Below are 13,328 nucleotides of genomic sequence, written 5' to 3' on the forward strand. Positions count from 1 at the left end.
CAGGTTTGATCCGGGTCAGGGAGATCCCCTGGAGAAGGAAATAGCAACCCACTCCAGTTTTCTTGCCTGAAGAATCTCATGGACAGAGGGGCCTTGTGGGCTATAGTCCAGAGAATCACACAGAGCCAGACACGACTGAAGTGACTTAGCACACACACACATCAAGAAAGTAATTTAGAGATGGTAAGAAACTTGTCCATGTTCATGTAATAGGAAAGAATAAATCTAATTCCTTGGAAGAAAAGCTATGACAAACCCAGACAGCATATTAAAAAGCAGAGACGGTGCTCGCTTCGGCAGCACATATGCTAAAATTGGAATGATACAGAGAAGATTAGCATGGCCCCTGCGCAAGGATGACACGCAAATTCGTGAAGCGTTCCATATTTTTTGGGGAACACATGTAAATCCATGGCTGATTCATGTCAATGTATGGCAAAAACCAGTACAATATTATAAAGTAATTAGCCTCCAACTAATAAAAATAAATGAAAAACAAACAAACAAATAAATAAAAAGCAGAGACATTGCTTTGCCAACAAAGGTCAGTGTAGTCAAAGCAATGGTTTTTCCTGCAGTCATGTGTGGATGTGAGAGTTGGACCATAAAGAAGGCTGAATGCCAAAGAATTGATGCTTTTGAACTGTGGTGTTGGAGAAGACTCTTGAGAGTCCCTTGGACTGCAAGGAGATCAAACCAGTCAATCTTAAAGGAAATCTAGGGGAACCATGTGTTGCTGCTTTCTCAGAAATGTCTCCTGGAATTTAATCTTACTCTTTCTCTCGTCCTTGCTTGCTCTTTCCCCTGCCCTTAAGTCAGAAGTTCTGGCTGACATGTCAGCATTAGCTAGATACTGTTCTGCATGGAGAACAAACTCCCTTATCTTCAAAGACCTTTCTTTACAACTCTCATGTTATTACCTTCAGACTTTCAGGAGGATCCTTAATCCCAGAGTTCTGATCTCTGTCTTGCTGTACTGCTCTTAGTTAAAGATTGACTGAGCGACTTTCACTTTCATGGATTTGGGACTTCCCTGCTGACTCAGATGGTAAAGAATCTGCCTGCAATGAGGGAGACTCAGGTTTGATCCCTGAGTCGAGAAGATCCCCTGGAGAAGGGAACAGCAACCCACTCCAGTATTCTTGCCTGCAGAAGCCCATGTACAGAGAGCCTGGCGGGCTATAGTCCGTGGGGTCACAAACAGTCCAACACGACTGAGTGAGTAACGCACATACATATAGCGTTTTCTTGGGAGTTGCTCTTCTGCAACTCCCCCTGCACTGTCTCTCATTATCCTGTGTTTTTGTGAGAATTATTCAGTGCGAAACCGTCACAGAAATCAATCCTGAGTGTTCATCGGAGGTCTAATACTGAAGTTGAAGGGCCAATAATGGCCACCTGATGTGAAGAGCTGACTCATTAGAAAAGACCCTGACTCTGGGAAAGATTGAGGGCAGGAGGAGAAGGGGATGACAGAGGAGATGGTTGGATGGCATCACTGACTCGATGGACATGAGTTTAAGTAAGCTCCAGGAGGTGGTGATGGACAGGGAATCCTGGCGTGCTGCAGTCCATGGGGTCGCGAAGAGTCGGACAGGACTGAGCAACTGTACAACAACAATAAAATCTAACTCCATATTAGGTTTGTTTCTTTCACTTTGACTTTTGAATTCATCCCCAAGTCCAGGACTTTTCAATAGTTTCACCACATAAACCTCCATTTTTAAAAATAATTAACACAAGAAATTTACTTGCTTGCGGTAAGGTGCCTCATTCTGGGATGGAGCAGGGGGAGGTGGAGCCAGGCTTTTTTATCTAGTTGTGTGGCTGGCAGTGTGTTTATTGAAGACAGCCTCTTCAAAGTGCGTGCCTTGGCAGCAAAGCTTAAGTCAGTCACTTGGATTACAAAAACAAAAAGAAAACCCAGCTGTCAAAGCTGCATTACACTCCCTTCTCCTTTAGTTGCCTGCTGGCCCCCCGACTGCCTGCTCTCATTTTTGTTTGTTTCATCATGACAATGAAACTGTTCACAAAAATACCAGTGACTTCCTCAGTGCTAGGCATAACTGACTCTCAACACTTTAGCCTGCTTAACACTTCTCAGCATTTGACCTTGTCTGCATTCTTGAAGGTACCAGCTAGTTTGAGAAATCTCAAGAATAGTTCTTCTGTAGCAGAGGATGGAGACTCACCGTCCACTGCTCTAGAAGGCTAAAAGTTTCAGGGAAGCAGGCTCTCTGTCACTATGAGGAAGAAAACACACAAATATAAATGTTCAGAAAAGACTCTGTGACAGTTTGTTCAGGTCCAAGAGAGATTTTGTTTTTCTAAATGTTTGTGTTATTATCATTATCATCATGCTGTTGGCATCACATGGAAGAGATGAAAAGTGGAAATTGAGAATATCATTGCTACTCTTTGGAAAAAGAAGACTGATGAGATGGCAGGAAGATTGCCTGGTAGGAAATAGCAGTACCATTTCAAAGCAAAATCTAACATCTTCGTGACCAGGGAGAGGAGAAAAACTTGAGGACTCCTCTTGAGATGTCATTTTCTCTCTGTTTTCTTAGGGGAAAAAAAATATCTTACTGATTCAATCAGAGAAATCAAAGACCTGCCTATACAACTTGCCTATTTTAGTTATTTTAGAATCAAAATACTTTTCTTTGGTAAGTAAAGGTGGAGAAGTTATGGAAAGGAACCTGACTCTAACTACAAACTGAATAGATGGAAGAGTGGGAATAAAAACAAATTAAAACAATATTGCAATGAACTTTCAACTTTCATTTAAAAATATATGATGAATAGAGCAGAGAGCAAAGGTGAGAAGAATGGGAACATCCTTGGCATCATTCCTTGGAAAACTGAAAGAGCTCATCTGTTTGATGAGTAGATGCAATACAATGACATTGTTTTCATTTCCTACAGGACAACTCCATTCTGAGGTATCTGAGTTCCTTCACAAAGTAGAGTTACCACAAGATTTTATATCTTATGACATAGCTGCCCCCCTACATTATTTTTTGTATTGAAGATATTTTAATGAGAAAGACAGTTGGGCAAATTTTCAGATACTTTTATTACCATTTATTGTTTGAATGACATTGTGTTATGACATCTTAATTTATATATTAACATATCAAACGTTAATTGAACATCTATAAAATGTCACCCATCCAAAAAAAAAAATATATGATGATGTTTTTCAACTTTTTACATTCAACATATCAGTATATCATGACAAAATGAAAAATCATTTTCAGCTGTGTATATTTTAAATGTTTACCTAAAATGATTTGAATTCACCAACCTAAAAGCCCAGATGAATGTATTAAACTGCTTATTGTATTTTTTATGAATTAAAACTTCATTTTATATTATGTTATAGACAGGACACAGTTCTGTTTGGTGACATCTCGCGTGGAAAATTGAACTGAACAGTGGTCTAATTAGAACAGTAAATAATATGGGTTTAATTAGCCCTTATTCCCAATGACAGACTTGGTCAGTTGCCAGATATTTATACTTTCCTTTCACTTGACTCTTGCTGAAATATTGCCTCTAGTAGGGCTGCTTACTGTGCTATAAATAGATGACTTGGTAAGAAGCCAGAAACCCGCTGATGGGTGAGATGTGGGTGAAAATCATTGGAAAACCTCCTCCTTATTAGGAGTCATTATTTCTTCATTTCACATTTGAAGGTCCTTTCTACAGGTCCTGCTCTTAATTTGTTTTTTGTTTTTTTTGGTTGGATGAGCTAACTTGGCCTAAAGGCTTAAGTAAATCTGTGTAATATCTAGTGGAGTCCCTTGCTTCAGTTTATTAGATGTCAGGGTTTCCTGCATAAACTCTCCTGGCCTCTAACGTAGAACTCACCTATGAAGTCCTGTCTGACTTGAGATTTTCTGTATGTCAACAGGTTGTGGTTTTGTTTGCTTGCCTGTTTTTGATTAAAATATTAAAGTTTTGGCTTTACAAAAGAACTTTACAAAATGCAGAGACACAAATACAAAAGAAGTAAAATAGCTCAGTATCCTTCCACCTAGAGGTAGTGGCTGTAACTACCTCTGATTTAATTAACCTCTGATTCCCTTCCTAGGCATGGACACACTTACCTGTATTAAATTTGGTAAGGCTTACATTCTTCTCTAATTATTGCCTTTTATCCCCAAATTTTTTAAAAGAAATTTCAAAATCCATAGAAATTCGGAGAAAACTAACATCCATTCTGACTTCATCACCACCTGACTTCATCAAATTGAATGTTTTGTCATGTTTGTGTCAGATTTTTTTATGGGAGGGGTAGGAGGAGAATAAAATGTTCCGTTGGTATTCCTTCTGTGTGTTTCCCTAACAGCCTTCACTCCTTGTCCTGTTCCCACCATCCTTAGAGGCACTTTGGTGGGTTTTCTTCCAGCCCATATGCTTGTGCTTTTACTAGTGCATTTTCGTGTGGATATTCACATTTGTTGGTGTTGTTTAGTCACTAAGTCATGTCTGACTCTTTGCAACTGCATGGACTGTAGCCTGCCAGGCTCTGTCCATGGGATTTCCCAGGCAAGACTATTAGAGTGAGTGCGTAGCCATTTCCTTGTCTAGGGGATGTTCCTGAGCCAGGGATAGAACCTGCCTCTCTTACGTCTCCTGCATTGGCAGGCAGATTCTTTACTACTAGTGCCACCCGGGAAGCCTGGATATTCACATACTTATCCCTTTATCTATAGGTGAGATAGAAAATGCTATGTGTGTTTCTATTTTAATGTAGTTAAATCTGTCAGTCTTTTCCTTTAGGATTCCTACCTTGGTTGATGCATCTAGGACAATCTTTGTTGCATCAAGTCTGTGTGACTTTTAATCTAACTTTTTTACTATTTTACAGTGGTCAAACAACTCCATTTAGAAAAATTATTTCCAGAAGATAAGTCTTTTCTGTGGTTAAAAAAAAAAACCACAAATGGGCATTTACAAGATATATGATTTTCTAACTTGACTTTATCATACTTCAGCAACCTCTTCATATCTAGAAGGCCTAGATACAGTGTGAGTTTCCTTTTGCAAGGTTGAGTGAAAAGTTGAGAGCAGCTTTTTCATATTATAGACACAGGCCTTCTATAAATGGACAGTAAGTCTTCCCAAAGGGCGACAGGCAGTTCCTATTGGCTGCATGCGGTAAGTTATCCCACCATTTCTATTAATATCTTTCGACGTCAGGGTCTTGGTAGAACCACCACCAACTGCCGAACCGTTGATTTCTAACCGTCGCCCACCGCGGCTCCGCTCACCTTCCCAGCCCTTAAGGTCTCCGTCAGTCTCCACGCGTGAGCGGTCGCCTCAGGTACCGGATCCGCGCGGGTCCAAGGCGTCCACACCCACCCGCGAGGGCCTGGCGGAGGCTTGGCCTAAGCCCTGCAGCCTTGGGCGAAGGAACCCAGTGGCTGGTCAGCGACATCCGGGCGCTGAGCGGCCGCCGCCATTAGGCTGCAGAGGTGAGGGTGAGGTTTGCTGCGGCTTCCACTGGGTGGCGGTGGTGAGAGCTCTGAGGCCCCGCAAGACAGCCCAAGCTGTCGAGTGAGTGCGCCCCCAGTTCACCTACCCACCGGGGGTCCCAGCCCAGGGGCCCCCGGTTCGCCCGCCCGCAGGAGGTCCCGGCCCGGGGGCCCCTAATTCACCGGCAGGAGGCCACAGGACCTGGAGGGCGCCGGGTTGAAGGCCGCCATCCGCTTCTCACCGGGCTCCCTGCCGGAACTGTCTGTAATATCCTTGAATTGCAAAGATTATAGACATGTAGAACAGATCAGTAATGGCCTGATATTAAAGAAGAAGTGGGGGTGGGTGGAAAGGAGATACGACTGTAAAAGGCAACTGGAGGGGTCCTTGTGACTGAATGTCAGCCATACCGCAGTTTAAAAATTGGTGGAGAAAGGATGAACATTTAATACATGGGGTTCAAATATGATTATTAATATCCAAAGGGAAAATATTAGAAAATGTCAATCCACTCAAGAATAAATTCCAGGTGGATTAAAATCTACTTATGAAAAGTAAATCTTAAAGCATTTAGAAAAAGAATATACAGAATATCTGTATGATCTCTGGGTGATGTTCGTGTCCTTAACTAAGATACAAAGGGCATAAGTTACAAAGGAAAATATAAATTCAAGCAGGTTAAGCAAACACCTTTGTATCATACAAATGTATACTATGGGGACTTAGTCTGACGGTCCAGTGGTTAAGACACTGCACTTCAACTGCAGGGGTCGGGGTTTGATCTCTCGTGGGGGAACTAGGATCCTGCATGCATGCCCTGTGGTGTCAGCAAAAAAAACGAAAAGCATAGAGTGGGAGAAAATCTTAATAATAAATATAACCAATAAGGAATTAGTGTATGAGATATTGAAATACAATAAAACAAAAGCAAAGTGAACTAATAGAAGAATGGGAAAACGGTATGAACAGGAAATTCACAGAAGAGAAACCTGCATAGTCTAAAACATGAAAATATTAACTTCACTAACAAAAATGCAAAAAATACAAAGATATTTCACATTCTTCAGAGTGGGAAATTTTTAGTTTAAAAATGCCAAATATTGGCCTTGATGTGTAAAAACAAGAAGTTTTTTGCACTACTAAAGGGAATGAAAATTGGTATTCCACCTTAAAATGACAGTTTGTCATTATCTGGTACTAGTGAAGCTCTCAATGTCCACAACAGAGCAGTCTCACTAGAGTACGTATCCCAGCAAATGAGTGCAAGTGTAACCTTGGTTGTAGTTGTTCAGTCACTCAGTTGAGTCCGACTCTTTGTAACTTCATGGACTGTGGCCTACCAAGCTCCTCTGTCCATGGATTTCCCAGTCTAGAATGCTGGAGTGGGTTGCCATTTCCTTTGGGGATCTTCCTGATACAGAGATTGAACCCATGTCTCCTGCATTACAAATGTATTCTGAGCCACCAAGGAAGCCTGGAATTGTAGTACCGTAGGTGACAGTATAAGATTGCTCATTGCAGAACCAACATAAATCTTCATAGGCTTTTAAGAAAATTGATCAATAAAAAAATGAAAAGAATTGATGAATCAGGCTATATTTATAAATTGGATTACTCTGGAGTCATAAGATTGAATGGGTTAGAACTGCATCTATCAACATGGATTTTCAGAAACATAGTATTGAGACAAAAAAATCAAGCTGTGAAAGGTTAGGCAAACTATGATACTGTTTACTTTGTTACTTCTCACCAAGGGGAAGGAGGCCGGGGAATAGGATTGAGGAGGTTTGGCAGGGGGCTTCCACCATGTTTGTAATGACACATTTCTTAAATCTGAAGAAAATTTTTAAGAAATGATGAAGCTTACTGGTGTGTACAAGAGTTTGCATTGTCCTCCTGAGCTTTTTTGGATCTAAACTATTTCACAGTAAAGTAATTGTAGGGACCCCAAAACAGGTCTGTCCTAAATATTGTATTTAGAGTCACCATTCCTGAAGTAGTCCCCCCCCCCTTTTTAAAGTATTTATGCAGTATTATTTAGTCTGTTTTGTCCATATCTTAGCCTATATTTTAAAATTTACTTTTGGGCCCAAGAATCTCCAAATTTTTTCTTGCTCCCTGAGCTCATCTAATTTGAATACATATTTGAAGATAGGGAAGATTCTATATCAAATATAAGAAAAAAAAATTAAATGAGAGTGTAGTGTGTTCTGAGGTATTTATAGGAAAACAAGTGTGTGGTGGAGGCGATCTATGTTCTCAGCTTAGCTCCTGATACAAGGTCAGGCCTGTGATACACCCTCTCTTTCCATGATTCTGATAAGAAACAGGGGCAGTAACGTTTTTTCCTCTGCATAAAAATTAGATTATTTCAGAGGAAAGGCATCAAGATCATTAATAATTCTCTCATCCCTGCTCCCCATCTTTTAGGCAGCCCCAGGCCTTACATACCCACTCCATATTGAGATGTTTCACTGTAACTTGGGAAGTACTCTGAGATTATTAGGAAGGAAATCTACTTCCTCTGGAAAGTTTATCAGATCTCCTTATCCTTGAACAGCCTTGAAAGTGAAAGTTGCCTAGTTGTGTCCAATTCTTTGCGACCCCATGGACTGTATAGTCCATGGAATTCTCCAGGCCCAACCGAGGGATCGAACCCGGGTCTCCCGCATTGAACAGCCTTAGAGACTCATTGAAAGTAAGTCACTTAGTTGTGTCCGACTCTTTGCAACCCCATGGACTGTAGCCTCCCATGCTCCTTCATCCATGAGATTTTCCAGGCAAGAGTACTGGAGTGGGTTGCCATTTCCTTCTCCAGAGGATCTTCCTCACCCAGGGATCGAACCCAGGTCTCCCGTGTTGTAAGCAAATATTTTACCATCTGAGCCACCAGGGAAGTCCTATTAAATCTTCATAAATATTGAGCTTTTGTGGTCAACTTTTCTTGGAAGAGGTATGCGGAGGGGGGGTTACATAAAAACCAAGGAGAAAGCTATTCCAAAGCTTTAGAAACCTTTTCAGTGCCTTCTCTTTTTATTGGTATGCTCCTTTAAATTCATGATTTAGGAGAGGGCATGAGCATGGCTATTTTGCTCATATATTTCTTTGTGGATAAAGTTATTTCAGAATTTGATTACATTTAAATCCACACTTAGTTCTTTTGCACCGTGGACCATAGACCAGCCAGGATGTCTCTTTCGCTTGCAGAAATTTGCAGTTTGGTATTCTAGTCAAGTGCCAGCCATGGGAAAGACAGGTTTAAGTTAACTACTATTTTAAAAGATTAATATATTTCTTTTCTGCAAAACATATGCTTCTCAGTTTTTAAGACACTAGTATTTGAGTCAATATATCAGCAAATGAATGCAATAAATTATAAACTCTAGGGAAGAATTATTAGTGTATTCTCATGTGGAATCAACATGTTTTTTATATATTTATAAAATTTATGGCTTCAAAAATCTTCAATTTCAGGGTATTATGAATGTTGTAATAGATAGAAAATATATAATTATGAAATTATGTTCTTGAATTTTCATATACTACTGATAATCATTAGCTCTTGCAAATAATAATTAGAATGAGATTAAAAACTTGTAAGTCATATTTCTGTAGCTCAGCTGCTTTGAGCCAAAATAATTATTTCCACAATAAGCTGGCAGGTTCCTGTTTGGAGAATTAGAACTTCAGTGTCCTTAGCTTTAAAATAACTTGTGTTTCATTTCATGCATGCTTCATAAAGTGGCCATTCATTTTTGTGCTAAATTGTAAGCAAAGCATGCCACATCAATAGAGGCTAGTCAGTGGGTTCAATGTGTGTTAGGTTGGAAAAAGTGAAGTAGGACATGAAAAATGTCTGCCAGATGCTTCCCTTACTACTGATTTATTAAGGGAACTGAGAGATAACCTTCCTGTATCCTTATATCCACATCCTAGTACATGATAGGTTGACCATAAAAAGTCATTGGAGAAGGAATGTGTCCAAAATGGTACTTTATATTTTGAGAATTCATGAAATAAAATGCTCTTCTTTTTCATATCACTTTGCTGTAGTTGTAGTGGGACTTTTAGTAAAGATATATTTACATTTTAGGTTTAGATTTTCAGGCCCAACACTCAAGATGCAAGTTAGTGCCTCACAGTTAGGATATAGCAGATGGCATTGGGGTATAGACCCTGACCAGTGGTTATGAGACATAACCATAACTGCCCGTCAGCAAATATATGTTTTCCTTTTAGTGTTAAATTTTTCAATATTAGTTTTGTTTTTCATTTAAATCATTAAAATGAAACAATTACTAAAAATGCATCTGAAAAATTATTTCTGAAGTTCTAACACACTTTAAAAAATATATATCATTCTTTTTAAGTTTCCACAGTTTTTGTGTTTCCGTATTTAGAGTAACTCAAATACAGTCTTAAACCATGTGTTTGTAATTTGCTTGCCTTTTGAAATTGGAATCAAAAGCTTTTTAGGGTTATAAGTCAGCATGATACAAGAAGATTTTGGTCATCACTTCCCTAATCAGTTAGTTGCTTTCTGCAGTTGGGGCCTTTCCAAAAAAAAGCAGAGTACTTCAGATTACCCTTTCACTTTTTCTGTAATTTATTTTCTTCCTTTATCCACACATAATAAGCACAGTGAAATAAGTCATGTAAATAGATGTCCTTTTCCACTGGCAAGGCTGTTGTTTCCCAGGAGAATGGAGCTGTATCCTTTGGACCAAGAGAGAGAGTTCTCCACCCTCATAAATTTCCCCTGCCAGACTCCCAGTTTGGTGCTTCTAGAATGTTTAAAATTTAATGTAGCCTGGCTGGGAGTTTAATAAATTTTAATTTATACCTTTGATGAGTCACAAAGATGGAGCTATACAGTGTTAGAAAATACTAAGCCTGGGTCAGCCTATTGTGATAATACAGAAAGATGTTCTCAGTGAACAGTCAAGAGAACTGTATACCTGGATGCTTGTTTCTATAGGTCCCATGTAAGCTTATCATTAAACTTGCCACATCAATTTGGAGCTGTATCTTTGTATCTTAAAACTAATTTGCATTCATTTCTGTATCACCAGCACTCAGCCCTGTGCCTAATACATACTCAAATAGTTTTGATTAAATGAATGATTGTATAACTCAAAATATATCCTAATTCATTGTTTAAAAATTGGAACAGACGTTAATACTCAGGAGTGCCACACTAGTTTAACTTGTTGCTAGTTTAATTTGAACTAGTTCAATTTGTTGCCTCCATGTACCTCAAGGACAACTAAATCTTATCATTGTTGAATCCTGCTATTTGGACCTTAAATTGGTGATTCTCAACCAGTATGAGGTCTGTAACTCTAATGTCATGCGTTTAGTTTTATAACATTCATCTTCATAATGTGTAAGGGAATGAATGCATGTATAAAATTTTAATATAAATATTTGTATATATTTTATATACTATATTATACATATATTTATATTATATATATTTATATTTATATGTTTTATTTATATAAATATATATATTCAAATATAAATTAAATACAAAAAATTTTAAAAATAAAAAGAGAAAACTAATTGGATATCTAGTCTGTATTTCAGTTAAGAAATGTAACTATCATTTAGGTCATGCTTTTAGAGGCAGCCAGTGCTGTTCACTTCACTCCAAAAAGTCTTTCTTCCCTTATATTTTCTAACTCCCATTAGGGATTGCACCTCCCAGAAAATAGTTATGAAGAGACTAGAATATAAACTGCAACTGGAACAGAAAGTAAGGTGAGGATAGTTTGAGATGGAGATGGAGAAGGGTGAGTTCATGAAGGAGTACAAAGAAAGAAAAAGTGTATCAAAGTTGTTCCCTAGTGACCTCACGGTTAGGATTCCAGGCTTTCAAGTTCACTGCTGTGACCCAGGTTCAATCCCTGGTCAGGGAACTGAGATCCCTCAAGCTGCACAGTGTGGCAAAAAAAAAAAAAAAAAATGTATCAGATAATAAAATACAAGATAACCACTACTGCTGTTGCTAAGCTGCTTCAGTCGTGTCCAGCTCTTTGCAACCCTATGGACGGTAGCCTGCCAGACTCTTATGTCCATGGGATTGTCCAGTCAAGAATACTGGAGTGGACTGCCATGAAGAAAAGCAGTCATGTGGAGGGATATCTGTAGGAAATTTCTTGGAAGTATAAGAAAAGGTCAAATGAATGAGATATAAATTAGAAAAATAATCATAGATTAATAAATAATAGTAGCAGAGAAAAGGAACTCTAAGGAGTTACAGATATTCTTGGAACAAGAGCAGTAATCAAAATTATAATCTGAGAATAATATGCAGTGCTGAAAATAAAGACCTCGAGTATCCAGTCAAAAAGGCCAACCATTTTAGTTAAAATAGATGAAAAGAAACAAACAACTATTAACAGGTACACCCTGATTGCAGTTTTTACTTCAAGTGCTAACAAAGCAAAACCCTATATGTTTCCATGCAGAAAAATAAAATACATGTTAAAAAGTATAGAACTCAAGACTTCTCTTCTGCAAATTTAAATGTCAAAGGTCAGTGATGCATGTCTACAGTTTTGAGGGGAAAGGATCATGAAAAAAAAGTAATGTATCTTGCCGCGTTGCCTTTCCTCTGTGAGGTACAAAGGTCAGTAATGTGGGAGACATTTACCCTTCTTAAAGAAACAACCAATCAAATAATACTTAGCCAACCAAGAGTTTAAAATGCATACATGAAAAAGTCGCAAGATGAAAAGACTGATATTCATTATCCATATCTAGATATGTATCCTAAATTTGAACAAAAATAAAAGCATAAAGATGTTTAGCAAAAAGTTATTATGTAAAGTAAGGAGACTCAGAAATCCCTCTTCTGAGTATTTACCCAAGAGAAATGAAAAGTTGTGTTCACACAAAACCCATATGTGAACGTTTATGGCATTTGTGTTTATAATTGCTAAAAGCTGGAAACAACCCAAACATCCAGCTGGTGAATAGGTAAATAAACTGTGATACCCACAGTGGAATACTGTTCAGCAATTAAGGAATGAACTACGGGTACACACATCAACATGAATGGATTTCACATGTATTATTTTAAGTGACAGGAGTCAGTCTCAAAAGACTATGTACTGTATGATTCCATTTACAGGAGAAGGCAAAATTAATGGGCACAGAAAACAAGTCAGTGGTTGCCAAGGGCTGATGGTGGAGAGAAGTTGGATACAAGGGGCAACCAGAAGGCATTTATGGGATGATGGATCTGTTCCGCATGTTGATTGTGGTAGTGCTTACACAACTGTATGGGTTTGTTAAATCTCATGGAATTGAGCACCCCCCCCAAATTTTACTGTATGTAAATTTTAAAAGTAGAGAAAATGAAGAGACAGCACAGATGCCCACAAAAGGTAATGTCTGTGTATGTGTGTGTGTATTAGTTGCTCAGTCATGCCCAACTCTTTGCAATCCCATGGACTGTAGCCTGCCAGGCTCCTCTGTCCATGGGATTCTCTAGGCAAAAATACTGGAGTGGGTTGCCATTTCCTACTCCAGGGGATCTTCCCCACCCCGGGGTCAAACCTGGGTCTCCTGCATTGCAGGCAGATTCTTTACTATCTGAGCCACCAGGGAAGCCCAGTGTCTTACAACAATGTGAACATACTTACAGTCTTGCATAGTATACTTAAAATTGGTTAGGATGGTAAATTTTATGTGATATATATTTTACCACAGTTTAAGAAAATTTAAAACTGTAAGACATATTATATATTTATAATGGATTATTGTGAAGTCATTAAGCAATTTTTTCCAAGGAATTATTAATAAAATGGGAATGTGGTTATAATTTTAGATTA

At 38.6% G+C, this 13,328-nt stretch overlaps 1 non-coding gene across 1 annotated transcript; it reads left to right on the top strand.

The window, feature by feature from the left end:
• Positions 1-284: 284 nt before the first annotated feature.
• LOC133068750 (U6 spliceosomal RNA) lies at positions 285-391 on the top strand. Its single transcript, XR_009695697.1, has one exon. It is a non-coding gene; the product is annotated as a U6 spliceosomal RNA (small nuclear RNA).
• The last annotated feature ends 12,937 nt before the right edge of the window (positions 392-13,328 follow it).

The sequence above is a fragment of the Dama dama genome, chromosome 13 (assembly GCF_033118175.1).
Source record: "Dama dama isolate Ldn47 chromosome 13, ASM3311817v1, whole genome shotgun sequence".
NCBI classification, from domain to species: Eukaryota; Metazoa; Chordata; class Mammalia; order Artiodactyla; family Cervidae; genus Dama; species Dama dama.